Below are 20,489 nucleotides of genomic sequence, written 5' to 3' on the forward strand. Positions count from 1 at the left end.
AATTCTAGCCATCATAGACAATGATGAGGACTGGCAACAACAACAACAACAACAACAATCTTTATTTATATCCCTCCACCACCTCCCCGAAGCGGACTCAGGATGGCTAATGTGAGGCCACGCCCAAAGATACAATACAACAAAATAAAATAAAATTCAAATAAAAAGACAACAAAATTACATCAGAATAAAATACATACAGTAGCAAAGTAAAATAAATAAAGCAAATTGACATAGCATAAAATCGGATAAAATGGGACAAAATGGGAATGTGATACATAAAATCGGACAAATAGCATAAAACCAGACACAATAATCTGGAGGGCCTCAAAATCCTCATCCTTGAGCATCCTATTTCTTCCACCTTAGTAATTGCTATATTCATTTTCCCAAAACAAATATGTAAATAAAAATAAAAAGCACATTTAAAGACATCAGCACAATTGTTATGATAGCAACCTATCAACATGAGTCTCTAGTAAGAATTCACTTCTGTCATTTGCTGTAGTTGGCATTAGGGTGGACAACTTCTAATAATAATAATAATAATAATAATAATAATAATAATAATTTTTATTTATATCCCGCCATCATCTCCTCAAAGGGGTCTCGAGGCGGCTTACATGAGGCCAAGCCCAGCGATCCATTACAGCAACATAAAATCTAAACAACAAAAGAACATCACAAAAAATAAATCAAGCATAAAATACAATAAACAGTGCAAAATAATACAGTAAACGATCAGACACAATCACAATGAGCGGGCCACATGAGCAAGATACAGTGCTAAAAACTCAGGATGAGATAGAGATAAAACCTATATATTTGTAAGAGAAAACATATGGGCCTCTTTATGTTGGTTATAATTCAATTATACCAGGAGGACTTAAAATTGGCCACTATCTACATAATAGCTACTACAGTCATAATATACATAAAGTCAGTCATACCTTTTTTCCCCATTTTATATTAACTTCTTTTAATTTTTCAAAAACCAAGACTGGCTATGGGGATAAAAGATAATAGCTCAAACATCAACACAAAGGCAAGCTCTGACACAAGAATGTGAAATCTAGAGAAGAAGAAAATGGACATATTGGCATTCAAGGTAAAACGCACAATGATTTGTGTGTGTTGTGGTTCAGCACCAATGTGATGGGAATGGGAGTGCAGATGGGATTGAGAATAGTGCAGATGTGGACTCTCAGCTTTTTTCCCATGAATTTAGAGACAGGTCTGTGTCTTCAATGTCTTCACAAGATCGGAATGTGAGTGATAAGGCAGTTGCTGGGAAGCAAGGTCAGACAGTCGGTGGGATGCAAGGCCGGCAAGGCCGCGCAGGCCAGGTGGTGAGAAGGAGTGCACGGCTGGCAGAGAAGGGTTGACCTCATCTGTGGGAAAACTGCTCGTTAAGGCTTGTTTGATGTTTGCTGTTTTGCTGTGAAACGTATAAGTAATCTGCCTGGACAGAGATCCTGTGTTAGTTCAACGTTGCAATATGGCTTGCAGTAGCCCAGTTCGGGGCTAAGGATTTAGCAACAGCCTGCTTCGTGTAACCTCAAGCTGCTTCCTGGTTTGGGGCTTCTGGTTTTGCTTCATGTCTTCTGCTTAAGCTTCCAAGGAACATATTGGACTTATTATTTTGTAACCACTGAATCTTTTACTGCTTTTACTTTGATTGTTTTCAATAAACTCTTTTACTTCTCAAGATTGGCTGGTTTTGTCTGAGTAAGCAAGGTGAATCTATTCTGAGGTACAACAGTTTGAACTAACCACCAACAAAGTCCTTGCTTCTCCCAGCCACTATGAATCCCGCTGAAGCTCAAGCGATGCAACAACAGCTGGTGACCCTTCAGCAGCAGATAGCAACGATGCAAGGGCAAGCAGCAGCCAACCCTCCGGTTCAACCGCTAAGGACTCCCATGGCGTTGCCTAACAAGTTCTCTGGAGACAGCCAACGGGTCAAGGACTTCCTGGGGCAGTGTGATGCCTATCTCACAGTGCGGGCAGCGGAGTTTCCAGATGAAGCCGCCAAGGTGGGCTTTGCCTACAGTCTGTTGGAGGGCCCGGCCCTCTCCTGGGCCACCGCGTTACGTGAGGCTGCTTCCCCTGTGTGCAACACCGCCAAGGCTTTTATGGATGAACTGCACAAAGTATGGGGAGGCCAAGTGCACCGGGAGATGGCGGATCGTAAGTTGCGAGCGCTCAAGCAGAAAGAAGGACATTTGGCCGAATACATTTCAGAATTTCGTGTTTTGCAGCGGGAGCTTGCCTGGAATGATGCCGCCTACATGAGTGCTTTCAAGGCGGGGCTCACCCAGGAGATGCAGTTGGAGGTGGCCCGCTCCGCTGTCCCAGCCGATTTGGAGGAGTTGATGTCCCTGTGTATCCGGGTAGATGGGACTATGACTACCCAACGCCATATCCTCGCCGGCTCTCGGCCAGTTGGTCGAAGGGGGGCCGATGCAGGGATACCACGTCGCTTGGGACCGCCGCCAGCTCATGTGCTTGACGCAGAGGAGCCCATGCAGTTGGGTTCCATGCGCCCCAAAATCGATGCGGCGGAAAAGGCGCGGAGACAACGGCTGAACCTGTGTTGGTATTGTGGGGGCAGTGGACATTTCTCTCGGGAGTGCCCCGTAAAGAAGAAGATGACCCCTCGCCTGGCGGGGGCCTCTGGTTCAGCGGAGGCCGTGGCGCCCCCGGCCCAGAGTTCGGGTGAGCAGTGGGCCGAACAGCCGGCGGGGGAAGGCAACGACCGAGTTTAGCTGGGCTCGCTGACTCGGTCTCCATCCCGTTTCCAGAGCCCGCCACTGGGATGCTGTTCTTTCTGTTGGTTTCGTTTTGTGTGGCTCAAAAGACTCCCACAGCGGTGCACGCCTTGGTCGACTGTGGGGCCACTAACAATTTCATGGACAGTCGGTTTGTGGAACACCTTGGATTACAATGCTTAGACCTTCAGCTTCCCCGGGATGTACAAAACTTTGATGGGCGCTCGCTGAAAGCCGGGCCGGTCGCTCGCTATACGGCGCCCGTACAGATGAAGGTCGGGGACCATATGGAAGAGGTCTCCTTTTTGGTCACGGACCTTCCACACGCTGTGGTGCTGGGAATCCCATGGCTGGCCAAGCACAACCCGACCATTTGGTGGTCCCAGAAACAGTTACGATTCACTTCGGCCTTTTGTAAAGACCATTGCGGCGGGGAGCGGAAGTGTCGGCTCGCAGAGGTTGCCGCACAGGCTACGGGCCAGCTGCCCGCCAAATATCAAGATTTCTGGGACGTTTTCAGCGAAAAGGAGGCGGAGAGACTTCCCCCCCACCGTCCATACGACTGCGCTATTGACTTGATTCCGGGCGCCCCGATTCCGCGTGGGCGGTTGTATTCTCTCTCGGAACCGGAGCTGGCAGCTCTCCGGGAGTTTTTGGATACCAACCTACGTAAGGGGTTCATTCGTCCTTCGCAGTCGCCGGCCGGCTCCCCAGTTTTGTTCGTCAAGAAGAAGTCAGGGGAGCTGAGACTTTGTAATGACTATCGAGCATTGAACAACATTACGATCAAGAACCGCTATCCGCTTCCCCTCATCCCGGAGTTGCTCAACCGGTTGCGAGGAGCTCGGATTTTCACCAAATTGGACCTAAGGGGGGCTTATAATTTGGTGCGTATCCGGGAAGGGGACGAGTGGAAGACAGCCTTCCAGACCCGTTTCGGGAGCTTTGAATACAGAGTTATGGGTTTCGGACTCTGCAACGCTCCAGCCACGTTCCAGCACTTCGTCAACGACGTCTTCCGCGATTTTTTAGACCGATTTCTAGTCATTTACCTGGACGACTTCCTGATTTACTCGACGAATCCCCGTGACCACACTCAACAGGTGCGTGCGGTGCTTCAGCGCCTGAGGGATCATGGACTGTACGCGAAGCTGGAGAAGTGCGCTTTCGACCTAGAGGAAGTAGACTTCCTGGGACACCGCATCTCGGCGGAGGGAATCTCCATGGACCCCACTAAAGTCTCCGCCGTGTTGGAATGGAAATCCCCTGGGAGCAAAAAGGACATCCAAAGATTCATGGGGTTCGCCAATTATTACCGCAAATTCATCCCCGACTTTGCCCGCTGGGCGGACCCTATTACTCAATGCCTGAGAGGTAAACGGCCGTTCCTATGGACTGAGGCGGCTGAAAGAGGGTTTCAGCGGCTCAAAGAACTTTTCACTTCCCAGCCTATCCTGCAACATCCGGATCCTACTAAGCTGTTTGTGGTGCAGGCCGACGCGTCGGATGTGGCGGTCGGGGCAGTGTTGCTACAACCTGCGGGGGATCATCTCCAGCCCTGTGCATATTTTTCTCGACAGTTGACTGCTCCAGAAAGAAACTACACCATTTGGGAAAAAGAGCTCCTAGCCATCAAGTCCGCGTTTGAGACTTGGAGACATTGGCTAGAGGGTGCTCCCCAACCAGTGGAAGTTCATACGGATCACCGCAATCTGGAATATCTCCGTACGTCCCGGAAGTTAAACCAACGACAGCAGCGTTGGGCATTGTTTTTTGAGAGATTCAACTTCCGAATTTGCTACGTGCCGGCGGCCCAAAACAAACAAGCAGATGCTTTGTCGCGCAAGCCGGAATATACTCGGGGCCAAGAAGACTCCTCAGAGTCCTGTATTTTGCGGCCAGAAAACTTTGCATTTACCAACACAACGAGGCCCCCTTCGACTTTGGCTGAAAGAATCCGGGTACGGCAGCAAGAGGACTTGTGGGTGCAAGAACAACTGGAGGCCGGATTAAAGTTCCCATTTCAAGAAATAGATGGGATGCTGTGTCATCGTTCACAGGTCTATGTGCCGCTTGGCCCCGAGCGGGAGGAAATCTTAAAACTATGCCATGATACCAAGCCGGCGGGACATTTTGGGATTTTTAAAACACTGCAGCTAATACTGAGGGACTTTTGGTGGCCCAAGATCCGGCGAGAGGTCGAGAAATATGTCAACGGCTGTCCTGTTTGTCACCGCGCCAAGAATCCTACTGGCAAACCGGCTGGTTTGCTACAACCTCTGCCTACTCCGAGTCGGCCCTGGGAAATTGTGTCGGCCGATTTCATCACGGATTTACCGGAATCCCAAGGTTTCACTACCATTCTGGTGGTGGTGGATCTGTTTACCAAGATGGGACACTTCATTCCCTGTGGGGGAGTGCCTACTGCCAAAAAAACTGCCGATTTATTCCTAAGCCACATTTTCCGTCTTCATGGACTTCCAAAGAGCTTGGTGACCGACCGTGGGGCTCAATTTACTTCGCACTTCTGGAAGGAGATACAACGACAGTTAGACATCGCGAGTCGGATGTCGTCGGCGCATCATCCACAGTCTGATGGCCAGACCGAGAAGACCAACGCCACCCTTGAACAATACTTGAGATGTTTTGTCAATTATCAACAGGACAATTGGGCCTCGCTTCTTGCTGTAGCCGAGTTTGCCTACAACAATGCTACTCACGGGTCGACTAAAGAGGCCCCGTTCTTTGCTAACTATGGATACCACCCCCGGTTCTTTCCCTCCGTGATTGGGCCTGGGGAGGTCCCTGCTGCTACCACTTGGCTGCAGGAGCTCTCAGCGATTCAAGAGATCTTAAAGACTCAGCTTGAACAGACAAAAGAGGATTACAAACGGATGGCAGATACCCATCGTCAATCAGGTCCACCGATTCAAGTGGGAGATCGTGTTTGGCTGTCCACTAAACATCTGCCTATTCAACGCCCCTCTCGGAAGCTGGACGCACGGTTTGTGGGACCATACCCAGTGGTGGAACAGTTAAATCCTGTGACCTTTAAACTAAAACTTCCGCACGGCATGCGGATTCATCCAGTTTTCCATCGATCTTTGCTGCGACCCGCCACGGAAGTCCGGCCGGATGCTGGCGGGGCTCCTCCGCCCCCCCCGATTCTACGCGATGGCGAGGAGGAGTTCGAAGTAGCGGACATTTTAGACTCTCGTCGTCATCACCGCAAGTTACAGTACTTGGTGGACTGGGTGGGCTATGGGCCTGAGGAGCGCTGTTGGGTGGATGCTCGGGATGTTCATGCTCCTCTCCTAGTGTCCCGTTTTCACCGGGCCTACCCGGCCAAGCCCGGGCCGGTGGGGGGCCCTCGGGGGGGCCCTAGGGGGGGGGATAGTGTTGTGGTTCAGCACCAATGTGATGGGAATGGGAGTGCAGATGGGATTGAGAATAGTGCAGATGTGGACTCTCAGCTTTCTTCCCATGAATTTAGAGACAGGTCTGTGTCTTCAATGTCTTCACAAGATCGGAATGTGAGTGATAAGGCAGTTGCTGGGAAGCAAGGTCAGACAGTCGGTGGGATGCAAGGCCGGCAAGGCCGCGCAGGCCAGGTGGTGAGAAGGAGTGCACGGCTGGCAGAGAAGGGTTGACCTCATCTGTGGGAAAACTGCTCGTTAAGGCTTGTTTGATGTTTGCTGTTTTGCTGTGAAACGTATAAGTAATCTGCCTGGACAGAGATCCTGTGTTAGTTCAACGTTGCAATATGGCTTGCAGTAGCCCAGTTCGGGGCTAAGGATTTAGCAACAGCCTGCTTCGTGTAACCTCAAGCTGCTTCCTGGTTTGGGGCTTCTGGTTTTGCTTCATGTCTTCTGCTTAAGCTTCCAAGGAACATATTGGACTTATTATTTTGTAACCACTGAATCTTTTACTGCTTTTACTTTGATTGTTTTCAATAAACTCTTTTACTTCTCAAGATTGGCTGGTTTTGTCTGAGTAAGCAAGGTGAATCTATTCTGAGGTACAACAGTGTGTGTGTGTGTCAGGAGTGACTTGAGAAACTGCAAGAGAACTGGCTGTCTGCAAGGCCATTGCCCAGGGGTTGCCAGTGTGTTTTGGTGTTTTACCATCCTTGTGGGAGGCTTCTCTCATGTCTCCACATAGGGAGCTGGAGCTGACAGAGGGAGCTCATCCACGCTCTTCCCGGATTCGAACCTGTCGGTCTTCAGTCCTGCGGGCACAAGGTTAAACACCCATTGCACCACTCGAAGCTCCACAGTGAATTAATAGATGAGAGCAAACAGAACGCCTATGCACCGACATACAGAGCCTGGAAAACAAACAAGATGAGCCTGAACTCATAGTGCAAGAAGAGAAATGTGATGTTTTAGGGATGATAGAGTCCTGCTGGAATGACTCCCATTATTCTAATATGGCAGTTGACGTATATGATCTCTTTTAAAAGAATAGATGTTGCAGAAAAGAAGAGAAAGTAGTATTATACCTCAAAGACATATTCACTTACATCTTTGGGAGTGATCAGAGTGGATCGGATGAGAGCATTTGGTTAAAAATAAATGGAGAAAGAAATGAGAGGAACATAGTGGTCTATTACAGACCAAAAGACCAAGAAGTGGTGGTGGATGGTGCTGAAGGAAAAAGACATTCAGCAAGGAGTGGGATTTCTTGAAGGAATTTCAAAAACCACAATCACAAACAATTCTATAGATGGAAAAGCCAATGTGGCTGCACAGCCAACTCAATTACAAAGGAAAGGTATGGAGCCCCATTTGCAGGGAAAGTAAAGGAAAAACTATAGCTTGGAATGAACAGAAACTGGCTCTGCAAACAGGGAGCAACAAAAAGTGATTTTTGCAGATACTGCCACAGCAAGAGAATGACCATTCCACAGAAAGGATGGTAAAATGCTAAGAGAGCCCAATGAAAAGGCAGAACTGTTCAATACCTATTTTGCTTCAGTTTTCTCCAGGAAAGAGAAGTGTTGCTTCTGTGCAAAACAAAGAACTTGGCAAGGAATTGGGATTAGAAATCAAAATTAGCAAACAGATAACCAAGAACCACCTTACTTACTTACTTAGGCGATCCCTCGCTTTCCGAGGATGATTGTCTTCCAATATTCTTGTGGGTCCATATGTGGCTGTGGAGCCCTATTCTTGCTCTGCATCTTCTTCCACAGTTAGGGCATTGGTTTCCAGGTGGAAGGCGGTCTTGGCCGGGGTTGGCTTGACGCGCCTTCCTCTTGGAACGTTTCTCTTTTTCACCCTCCACTCGTGCCTCCTCAAATTCTGCAGCACTGCTGGTCACAGCTGACCTCCAGCTGGAGCGGTCAAGGGCCAGGGCTTCCCAGTTCTCAGTGGGAAGAGAAGAGAACTGTTGCTTCTGTGCAAAACAAAGAACTTGGAAAGAAATTGGGATTAGAAATCAAAATTAGCAAACAGATAACCAAGAACCACCTTACTTACTTACTTAGGTGATCCCTCGCTTTCCGAAGATGGTTGTCTTCCAATATTCTTGTGGGTCCATATGTGGCTTTGGAGCCCTATTCTTGCTCTGCATCTTCTTCCGCAGTGAGGGCATTGGTTTCCAGGTGGAAGGCGGTCTTGGCCGGGGTTGGCTTGACGCGCCTTCCTCTTGGCATGTTTCTCTTTTTCACCCTCCACTCGTGCCTCCTCAAATTCTGCAGCACTGCTGGTCACAGCTGACCTCCAGCTGGAGCAGCCAAGGGCCAGGGCTTCCCAGTTCTCAGTGGGAAGAGAAGAGAACTGTTGCTTCTGTGCAAAACAAAGAACTTGGAAAGAAATTGGGATTAGAAATCAAAATTAGCAAACAGATAACCAAGAACCACCTAAATGAATTGAAATCTGCAGGAAAAAAATTAAATCCAGGTGAAGACTTCTGGGTGCATCCTTTTTTTTCTGATTTAGTGTTTGGGATACTCCAGGAAGTCTAAAATGTTGTAGGTGATTCCCTGGGGACCTATAAAGGCAGGGCAGTGTAGTGGCATAATAGCATTATTTTAACCAGGTAAGGAATAAAGACCTACTTTGCAGAGTTATCTGGAGACAAAGGAATGGCAAGATTTTCCCTTTCACCTCCAATCTAAACTCACACACATATTTGAGCAGAGCCCTGACAGGTTTTCCATGTTTGAAGATTTCTTTTTTGCCAATGACATGTCAAATGTGTCAAGTGGCAGAGAAGGGCTGCCCATGGGAACATCACACTGCTTAAAAAAAGCAAAACAAAAACGGAAAGTTTCCCTTTGCTCTATTCAACTCATTTTAGTATTACTGCTGAAAAAAGGGATAGAAACTTATGCCAAAATACCTGCACAGCTTTTTCTTTTTTAAAAAAGAAGCACCTAAAAAAAGAAAGCGAATTTGACCTGTCATTTGATGCTTAACTATTATTTCTTACTTGGATAAATAAAAGAGAGCCGGGTCAGAAACACAAATCTTTGTTCTCCCCCAGAGCAACTGGAGAATGCAATGCACACTCTGGAGAATATTCAGTGAAATGCCACTTTCCCCAAAATATTGCTACCAGCAAGTAGGATACAGAACTTCAGAAACAAACCCAAAGCTAATTATATGTGTGTGTGTGTGTGTTTGTGTTTGTAATATCATGGAATCTAGATAGACAGACAGACAGACAGACAGACAGACAGACAGACGGACAGATAGTAGGCATGTGCAAAATGTCACAGAATCCTTCGTGAAGATTTTTCCCAAAATGGAAATGGAAATGAAGGATCCAAATTCCAAATCCGAATGACCCCTCTCCTAATATCCAGGAAATCTTCCTGAAAACAAAATGGGAACACCCCTACAATTATATATTATCAATGCATATATATATATATCACTTGTATTTTAAATATAGAGCTGGGTTTTAGCACAGCTGGTTAAAGTGCCAGATGTAGAAAATCTTGCTGATTGAAAGTTTGGCAGTTCAAGCACAGGTTGGGGTGAGCTCCTGCCATCAGCACAGCTTCTGCTCACCTAGCAGATTGAAAACAACAGTGTGGGTAGATAAATAAGTTCTGCTTTAAGCGGGGAGGTAATATTATTTATTGTATTTTAAAGTTAATTGTATTGTTTTGATCTACTGCTGTAAACTGCTCCGAGCCTAATTGGGAGTAGCGGTATACAAGTCAAATAAATAAATAAATAAATAAATAAATAAATAAATAAATAAAAGGTGCCCATAAGGACATGCCAGTGTAGTGTCGAAGGCTTTCATGGCTGGAATCACTGGGTTGTTGTAGGTTTTTCAGACTGTATGGCCATTTTCTAGAAGCATTCTCTCCTGACCTTTCACCTATATCTGTGGCAAGCATCCTCAACCTCTGAGGATGCTTGCCACAGATGCAGGCAAAACATCAGGAGAGAATGCTTCTAGAACATGGCCATACGGCCTTAAAAAAACCCTACAACAACCCAGACATACCAGCAATTTAATCAGGAGGTTGTCTATGGACAGCAAAGTTCCTCGTCATGGAAGATGGAGCAACAGCACCTCTCCATGGCCAGAGTCGAGCACATCCTCCAGATGCCAGAGATGGAATAAGATGGGAAAGCCTATACCTCTGTTTATGTATTGTCTGTTCTTGTTAATTGTATAACAGCATTGAGTGTTGCTGTAAATGTGTTCTGTAATCCACCCTGAGTCTGCTCGGTGAGATGGAGTGGCATATAAATATTATTATTAACTTAAACTTTTAGTATAAAGCACCAGGTTTACAGAGTACCACTTAGTGTATTGGAATGTTAGTGTATGATGAGAGAGAATATTGCATTGAACTATTGTATAAATTACATTTCTACAGTTCTAACAATTTTTAGATCCAGGTCCAAGGCACCAACCATAAATTGACTTAACAACTGAAGTCACCTCCTTTCTGAATGTGTTTCCTCCTTCTTTCCGTCCATTGACATCCACTATTCATTCACGTGTCTCTCTTCTGCTCCCAGATATAGGAAATAAGGAGTATGAGAAATGAACAGATAGGGAGAGATGGGGTTGGATCAAAACATTCCAGAGATTAATACTAAGTCCTCTGCAAGTGTCTTCTTATTTCCAGTGTCAGTCTCTCTGAAAGCAGTTACAGAACTACTTGTTAGTCCTTCCAATTACAGAGATCCAGTAAAAACATGTGATTTTCATTGATCCAGTACATGTACCTGATTCGGAATTGTCACAATATCATGTTTCAAGAGGTTGGTATCATTTTTTGTTTCAATCACGTTAAATCTCCCTGTCATTAGACTCCCATGCATTGGGAGGCCAAAAAAAAATTAAAGCCATCCAAATAGATGTAAATCCTTTCACATTTTCAGAATCCCATGAATATATAAACCCATTATGACTGCCATTTCATGAACTAAGGAAGCACAAATGAAACTTTATCTAAGGCTACTGTTTGTTGGGTTATTTTTACATTATATATGTTTTGAACAGAGCAAAAGGAACTGATATTAATTCTTTGTGTTTAATCAAGAAAGAAAGGGAAAGTTCATTAGGTATTCATGAAATGAATGAGATCAACATTCATGAGAACATTGAGGTATCAGATTTTAGCATACCATTAAAGTACTGCAAGCCATCCATTGTTTAGCCTATTTTTTGCCACCATAGCAGACTTCCTTTGATTTCCTTTAATCCTTGAATTTGTTTTAAATTTAATTACATTTAATTTTGCCTTAGTCTCCATAATATCTTGAACTGCTTCTGGCTTTAGATGAAATGCAATAGCTGTTGGACGTCTGGGCTTCTTATTAGCAGCAGTCCTAATAGCCATTACGTTGTGCATCCATCTCTCTGGCCCAGCCAGCCTGCTTTCCCCTCAGTCCATTGGGAAAAGGTGAGATTAACTACCACAGGTGCTAAAAGCAATAAGAGCTCACACAGTCACCACTTTAGCAATTTGTACCTTCTGAGGCACGATTTACAGCCTTCAGATTGAATCAGAGAAGAGCTGAGACCTCACTTACGTCTGTGCCACTGTGGCTATCCATTGATCTTAAAATAAACAGATAATATTCCTTGAGTGTTAAAACCTGTTCTGTGTAAAGAGAAATGTTAAAAATATGGGGAGGAGGGAGCAGTTCAAAGGTAGAGTATGCGTTGGTTGATGCAAAAAGGGAACCCAAACGAACAAAAGAAAGTCACAGTTTCTGTATGTGTGAATGGAAGAGAATGAGATTGAGGCCGAGGGCAGGAAGAAAGCGCTAAGTTTTCCTTTCAGTGCTCTCTGTCTTGGGCACATATTGTGCCCAAAAATAACAAGGAATAAGTGAATAATAACCATTGAACTCAATGAGTTTTCTACTGAGTAAAAAGCACTTGATTGTACTTGGAGAGTTTTATTTTTCATTATTCCTATCCAAAGATACAAGCAACGCAAAGTATCCTCATCCTTATTTGTACGTTGGCTGCAACAACAGCAAAAAAGATTGAACTTAGAGAAAAAATAAATTGAGGTTGGAGTGCTAATGTGAAATATGTTTTTAGGCCCTTCTGTTTCAATGCTTCCCAGTATAACCAATATTTGTGGAGAAACTCTTTGTTGCTGATATCTTGTAGAATTGTGTGTGGAATTCATTTATCCCATTTCCTTTGTTTCTTTTGGTACTTCAGGAGCACATAACGGGAAGGCCACTTCTGGTACAAAAATCAGCTTGACACGAAAGCAAGCAAGAACCGGTATCGGCTCCAAGCCTGTTTTTTGACATCACCATTTAATCTTTTTTATCAATCCCCCAGCAACCAAAAAGTAAACCCTAATTCTCTGAAAACTACTCTCCTCTTCCAGGATGTCATCACTATTCCTTACCTGGAAATACCTTGGAGAGTTCATGGTTGAGTGGTGTGGTGTAGCCCTGGAGAGAAAGCGTGCACATCTGCAGCTGAGCATCTCCCAGAACTTGCCTCCTTGCCTTGGAAAGAGAGTGCATGTATGGTGTGCAGACCCAGAAAGCATGCACACCTGCCAGTGCCTGCAGCCTAGTGCCTCCTCTAGAGTAGGTAACAAGTGCATGCTGGGAAGAGGAACCTGGGTGGGAAGCCCCCCTCCATAATTGACTGATAGAAAATGGATCTTTTGGCACCCCAGAGCAAAAACAGATATTTGCTCCTACCAAAAGCCAGGACACGAAACGGGTCAAGGTTTACCCCAAATGCACAACCCTTATGCATTGGTAAAATACGGAGTTAAACATTGGTGCCGAATATGGTACTGTGATGCATTCAGATCATTCCTGAACCTTTTGTCATGCAATTCATTGGAACATCAGGCCACTATTCAGTCACACAACCATTACAACTTAACACACTGGTTGTGTAGCACAATCAGTGCCTAACCCCATCTATATAAATAAAAATGTAATGTTCATTTGTGGGATTAACAGAACTCAAAAACCACAGGACGAATTGACACCAAAATTAGAGACAAGACGCCTAGCAACCCAATGTATGTCCTTCACTCAAAAAACTTGATTTTGTCATTTGGGAGTTGCAATTGCTGGGATTTATAGTTCACCTACAATCAAAGAGCATTCTGAACTCCACAAATGATGGAATTGAACCAAACTTGGCACACAGGACTCCCATGACCAACAGAAAATACTGAAAGGGTTTGGTGGGCATTGACCTTGAGTTTGGGAGTTGTAGTTCACCTACATCCAAAGAGCACTGTGGACTCAAACAAGGATGGATCTGGACCAAACATGCCACGAATACTCAATATACCCAAATATGGACACTGGTGGAGTTTGGGGAAAATAGAATCTTGACATTTCGGAGTTGTAGTTGCTGGGATTTGTAGTTCACCTACAATCACAGAGCATTCTGAGCCCCACCAATGATAGAATTGTGCCAAACCTCCCACACAGAACCTGCATCACCACCAGAGTGGGCCACAGCAACGCGTGGCAGGGGAAGGCTAGTATCCTGATATTTCCATTACACAACTCCAGTGTGAGATCTCTCTCAGTGTATTTTGTCGGTCATTCAGTGCTGTGAAGCCAACTTCATTCCAAAAACTCTGTTTGGTGCATAAACTGGCAGCTTCTTCCAGCAGCAAAGCAACACATGGACAGCACTTTCGAAGTGGCCTTTATGAGCCACTATGTTATAAGGCTGTAAAATTGCAACACTTAATCAAGGTGTATTGAAAGTTTTTCAAAAGGTTACTCCTCAATTTTAAAAAGCTCCAAGCTAACAAGCAGCATGCTTTAGCTTTGGTCTAAGGCATGATAACACGTACAGGGGGGAAATAATCTTCAAAACTATTCTTTAAAATGTTGGAAAAAAATGAATGTTGTGAAAACCTGAAGAGATTAATTGTTTACCTAAAAGAATATTCACATTTCAAGACTTTTTTTCCTGCATAAAATCAACACATAGTTGCTTTGCACAAAAACAGCAGTTACTTTCTGTGCAAGAAATGGCATATATACATATGAGTTTTAGCTGCGTGTTCGAAAGTCCTTATGTAAAAAGGCAAGATTCATTTTGGCACAGTTCTCTCCTTAACTATGTATATAAGCAAGTAATTCAATGCACAGTCCTTGCATGATCTGCTGTTTGTTGGGTTTGTGCGTCTGAGGTGAGAAAAGGGAAAGGGAAACTGACAATTGCATTATTGCAGACTGTTCCAATTACTTAGGCTCTTGATACAAAGCATAAATAGTATGAGGATTGTATTAGAAATGTGTTGAGATGTAAATAACTGTTGACATATTTCTACCTATGGGATACAGGAATCATGCTGGCAGTTTGAGGGTTTGATCATGAAGCAGGCAATCCCCAGCCACTGGAGTCTGTTTTTCGGAATTTGAAGTGAAATCGCTTGATGCCAAAACTTTCCTTTTCCCAATGCTTTTTCATATATTTATTTATTTTAGAGAAACTGAAAAAAACAAGGGGTTATTTATTTATCGTGTCATCCGCAACCAGAACATTGTATTACATTTCTAACAGAACAAAACAAACAAACAGATTAAAAAACACACAAATTTTGCAAACTTGGTAGTTGATTAAATGTCCTTTGACCAGTATCTGGCCACTTAGAGTGCCTCTGGTGTTGCTGCAAGAAGGTCCTCCATCGTGCATGTGGCAGGGCTCAGGTTGCATTGTAGTAGGTGGTCAGTGGTTTGCTCTTCTCCGCACTCGCATGTCGTGGATTCAACTTTGTAGCCCCATTTCTTAAGATTGGCTCTGCATCTCGTGGTGCCAGAGCGCAGTCTGTTCAGTGCTTTCCAAGTCGCCCAGTCTTCTGTGTGCCCAGGAGGGAGTGTCTCATCTGGTATCACCCACGGATTGAGGTACTGGGTTTGGGCCTGCCACTCGCTTGCTGAGGTGTTCCAGCTAGTGTCTCTGTGGATCTAAGAAAACTATTTCTTGATTTAAGTCATTGACTATTTCTTGATTTAAGTCAACGACTTAAAAAAACAAGGGGTAGGAGAACTTAATCTAAAGGCACAGTCTTCAGCCATCTCTTTTTCAAACCAGCTATTGAAAAGGCAAAAATGAGCAGTCTGCGGATTTCTCTAAACTCCATATAGAGGAAGAAAATAGTTTAGGCTCCCTGGTCTGCAAAGAAAAGCATTTTCTAAGTCAGCATTTCTCAACCAGGGGTTTGGGACCCCGGGGGGGGGGGGTCATCAGGGGATGTCACCAAAGGTCATCTGAAAACACAGTATTTTGTGTTGGTCTTGGAGGTTTGGTGTGGGAAGTTTGGCCCAATTCTATCATTGGTGGGGTTGAGAATGCTCTTTGATTGTAGGTGAACTATAAACCCCAGCAACTACAACTCCCAAAAGTCACATCTATTTTCCCCAAACTCCACCAGTGTTCACATTTGGGCATATTGAGTATTTGTGCCAAGTTTGGTCCAGATCCATCATTGTTTGAGTCCACAGTGCTCTCTGGATGTAGGTGAACTACAACTCCAAAACTCAAGGTCAATGCCCACCAAACCCTTCCAATATTTCCTGTTGGTCATAAGAGTTCTGTGTGCCAAGTTTGGTTCAGTTCCATTGTTGGTGGAGCTGAGAATGCTCTTTGATTGTAGGTGAATATAAATCCCATCAAGTACAACTCTCAAATAACAAAATAAATCCCCCACAACCCCACCAGAATTCAAATTTGGGCGTTTTGGGTATTTGTGCCAAATTTCATCCAGTGAATGAAAATACATCCTGCATATCAAATATTTACATGACAAATCATAACAGTAGCAATATTACTGTTATGAAGTAGCAACAGAAAAAAAATATGGTTGGGGGTCACCACAACATGAGGAACGGTATTGAGGAGTTGTGGCATTAGGAAGGCTGAGAAACACTGTTCTAAATGTATTGTTGAAGACTTTCATGGCTGGAATCACTGGGTTGTTGTAGGTTTTTCGGATTGTATGGCCATGTTCAAGAAGCATTCTCTCCTGACATTTCATCTGCATCTGTGGCAAGCATCCTCAGAGGTTGTGAGGTCTGTTGGAAACATTCACACCTAGCTCCAACAGACAAGAGTTCTTTCTCCCACCCTGGACTTTCCACAGATATATACACCCAATTTTCCTAGTTTCCATCACACCTCACAATATCTGAGGATGCTTGCCACAGATGCAGGTGCAACGCTTGGAGAGAATACTTCTAGAACATGGCCATACAACCCAAAAACCCTACAACAACCCACTGTTCTAAATAGTCCTTCATACCAGCATCAATGCAGCACTTCATTCCACCACAGCAGAAGTGCAGAAGGCAGATAGAAACATTAAAAATTCTGATTCTGTAAGCCAACCACCTTCTGGGAGGAGAAAAAGCCAACCAGCAGAAGAAAGCAAGCCTTGGCAATAGCTACGATGCCCCTTTTTCCAACCACATGCAATTTGGGATGCTTTGTTTGAAAAATGCTGATGCTTTCATAGTATTGCAGGAAGCCCGCTCAAGGCTACCCAAGAGATCAGCAGATGTGCCAGTCAAGTGACCCCAGTTCAAGAAAGAGCCAGCATTCCCAATTCTCCAGCCATTGGAGGCTGTCACAGCAATGACACACTGGCTCTTGGGTCCTTGCTGTTCCAACTGCTATGTTTTCCAGTTTGTTTCATTGTCAGGGGCTCAGGAGGGAGTCCTCCATCTGCCCTGCCAGCCAGAGGCCCTAGAGCTACTTTCTTATCCAACTGTGATCCGAACTGGGGAGGGGGGAATACAAACAAATGATGAAAACAACAAAATTACAAAGTACAGGGGAGAAATGCCACAATAATTTAGACACCTGCAGGTAGAGATTTCCTTTGCAACAGAAAGCCTCTTTTATTCCAGATAATTAGCCATCTATTTCCAGTTCTAAATGTGCCCGAATTTTCAGAGGACGTCCTCTTGGATACAGGAGTGTTTTAAACAGTGATGAGCAACTGTGCCAGGAAAGGGACCATTTTTTTGTCTGTCTGTTGTTGTTTGTTTGCCTTGCACCATTCCCAGGAGGCCTCAGCTATATCTTTGCAACAGCAAGCAATGGTCACAGCATTTTTTAGTTTCAGATTTCAGTGAAAATGTCCATATTCCTGGGCTTTCCATGATGTGAAGGGTTGGGAAGGATACTATGGGGCAAACTTATGAAATTATTATGTTTTAAGATTTTTTAAAATTTATCATATCAAGAGTGAACCAAAGGTACAATTGTGATGTATTTAAAAACACAAAGTTTAAAAACTTGGCATTTTAGTAAATGTCCTTTGACCAGTAGCTGGCCACTTGGAGTGTCTCTGGTATCACTAGAAAAAGGTCTTCCATTGTTCATGTGGCAGGGCTCAGGTTGCATTGCAGTAGGAGGTCTGTGGTTTGTCATGGACTCCACTTTGTGCCCCATTTCTTAAGGTTGGTTCTGTATCTCGTGGTGCCAGAGCGCAGTCTGTTCAGCGCCTTCCAAGTCACCCAGTCTCCTATGTGACTAGGAGGAAGTCTCTTTTTTGGGTTGAGGTTCTGGGTTCTGGGTTTTAGCCTGCCACTTTTGGATTCTCACTTGCTGAGGTGTTCCTATGAGTATTTCTGTAGATCTTAGAAAACTATGTATTGATTTAAGACTGGCTGATATCCAAACAGGGGGTGGGCTGGATATGTCATGAACTTGACATCTCCTGTAGTGATGTCATGGGGGACATGAGAGAGGCCTCCACACAGGATTGTAACACATCCAGGTGTCCCCTGGGCAACATCTTTGTAGACGGCTGATTCTCTCACAACCAAAGCAAACAGAAGCAACTATGTTTTTTTTTAATAATATGATATATGTTTGACCCCTAAAGTTACTCCCTCCATTTCTAATTTTAAAAATATAATGGTCTAGGGACCTTAAGGGAGAGAACCACTGCTCTAAGTCCTAAATGAGGACTGTAGTTCACTACCACAGATAGCTCCTCTATGTCCTGGTTGAGGACTGAAGGTTCAGCACCATGGAGAGATCCTCTAAGTCCTGGTTGGGAGCTGGGATTCAGCACCATGGAGAGTTTCTTTCAAGTCCCAGTTGGACCTGTGCTTCAGCATCGAGCAGAGCTCCTCTAAGGTTATAATAAAGGGTTTGAGAGCACATTTTCTCCACACATGACACACATTTTCTTCACACATGTTAGACATAGCAGCCAACAGTTTATGGCACTGTTTTTCTCCTTCAGGTTCATACATTTAATTGACTACATTGGTATTGGTGGTTTTTAAAATATAGTTACTTTGAAGCAATCTACTTGCAGCTTCTTGAACTTGAAATATACTTCTAAGGTACTGGCTTTTGATTCATATTGCTTCTTAACAAGTGAGTCCTGCCACCAAAATTTTGCAGACACTTGCCAGTCAACACACCATTCCCTCTTGCAGTATATGAATGTAAACTTCTCTAAAACTTGTCTGCAGGTTCTTCTTTTTTTAGGTTCATGGGCGGTGCCATTTTGTCTACCAAAGGACTGGTACAGAACTGAGGTTGATTTCAGAAAATGTAGTCAAAATTTTCACCTTATTCTGCATCCTGGCTCCTTCCCCATTTTGCCCCTAAATTCTTTCGCATTCTGTAATCATTGTGTTGTTTTGGAGGTCCACGCCATGGGATTTGTGCCTTGTCTTCAGCCTTATCTTTCTCAACTCACATATTCTGTGGTTTCCATAATGATGTGCTGGTAAATTTCCTTATTAAATCATTCTCTTGCTTAGCAGTGAACACCCCTTATTTACCATTTTCCAAAGAGGAACAAGTTTAAAGTACTTAAGCCAATGCTTGTTGTATTTTCTTCTTCATCCTTTTGATACTTCGTTTAATGGTACCACTAATGAATCTCACGGATATAATGAATTAATGAAATGACAGGTGGATTAAATTACTACTTTTCAGGCTTTAAGTCATCAATCAGACTGCACTATCCAGCCTGAAATTTCATTACAGCGAGCTGTTTTGTGAATAACTTTTACCTCATTCATTTTAATTAAATGAATATTTATATATTCATTTTGCAAAAAATACTATACATGTGTCCATAAATCTCTCGTTGTAAGGGATTAGCAACATTAGGAGGACCAAATCTTCCACAGCTTTATTGAATAGGAAAGTTCCTCTTTGTTAGGTAGGAAAGTGTCTCTTTGTTAGGTGTTAGTTAAATGGCACAACATTATATTGAACATAATGATAACTCAAGGTCCCAGCACCAATGTCTCTAGTCAAAAAGATCATGAATGAAGTTGTATGAAATGGTTAAGGATATAGTTCTTTGAGGCCTTCACTCTCATTGTGTCATTGTGAATAACTCCTTCACTGTTTTGTTTGCATCAGAATTGAAGTTGTTTTGAACAGTGTTTGAGTGTCATTTACACTTCAGAAAGTATCTTTTTTTAAGAAATGCATTTTATACAGAAAACAAGCTTACTATATAAAAAGGAAACATCTTTCTGCAAAAAAAAAAATGTTTTCTGCCCGGAAAAAATAACAGCAGTTTTATTCAGATAAAAATGAAAAGGGTCTTCGTCAACTGAGAGTAATTTCCTAGTTCCCATTATTTGTTGTAAATCATCCAGAGGCTGATGGTTTAACTGATGAGTTGGAGAGGATTGTGAACTTTCCTGTGACACAAAGTAGTGGGCCCTCAATTCTGGGCAATTATGATTCTCTTTGTGAGAAAACTGACTCAGAAAGGACAGGGCCTCAAGGGCATTCAGGGGAGTCAGGTGTAGCAACAACAGATAAGGGATCGAGTGAAGAGCTGAGTGATAATGAGTGCTCCCAGGAGAAACTATCTGTAGTTACAGAGATCAACTAAAGTCTTTGTTTACAAATCAGAGCAGAAAATAGATTGTGCCGTTCAGAGGGATTACATGAGGCAAATGGTGGAGAAAATTCATGGGAGATGAAATGATTTAATGGGTGTCTATTAAGGGTTTTGGTTTGGAGATCTACATGACATTTTCCTTATTCAAAATATTAAGCAGGGACTTTTTGTTTCCGCTCCCCAGGTAATTTTAAATAAACCCACTATTACTCAAAATGAAATGTACCTTTCCATGTTTTCCTGCCTATATTGTATCTTTAAGTTCCCATCTACCCTAACCATTACAAAGAGAGGTCAACCCTCCTGTTTAAGGAGTTCCACTGGCTGCCTTTCATTTTCCGGTCCCAATTCAAGGTGCAGGTTCTTACCTACAAAGCCCTAAATGGTTT

The sequence above is a fragment of the Anolis sagrei genome, chromosome 10 (assembly GCF_037176765.1).
Source record: "Anolis sagrei isolate rAnoSag1 chromosome 10, rAnoSag1.mat, whole genome shotgun sequence".
Lineage (NCBI taxonomy): Eukaryota > Metazoa > Chordata > Lepidosauria > Squamata > Dactyloidae > Anolis > Anolis sagrei.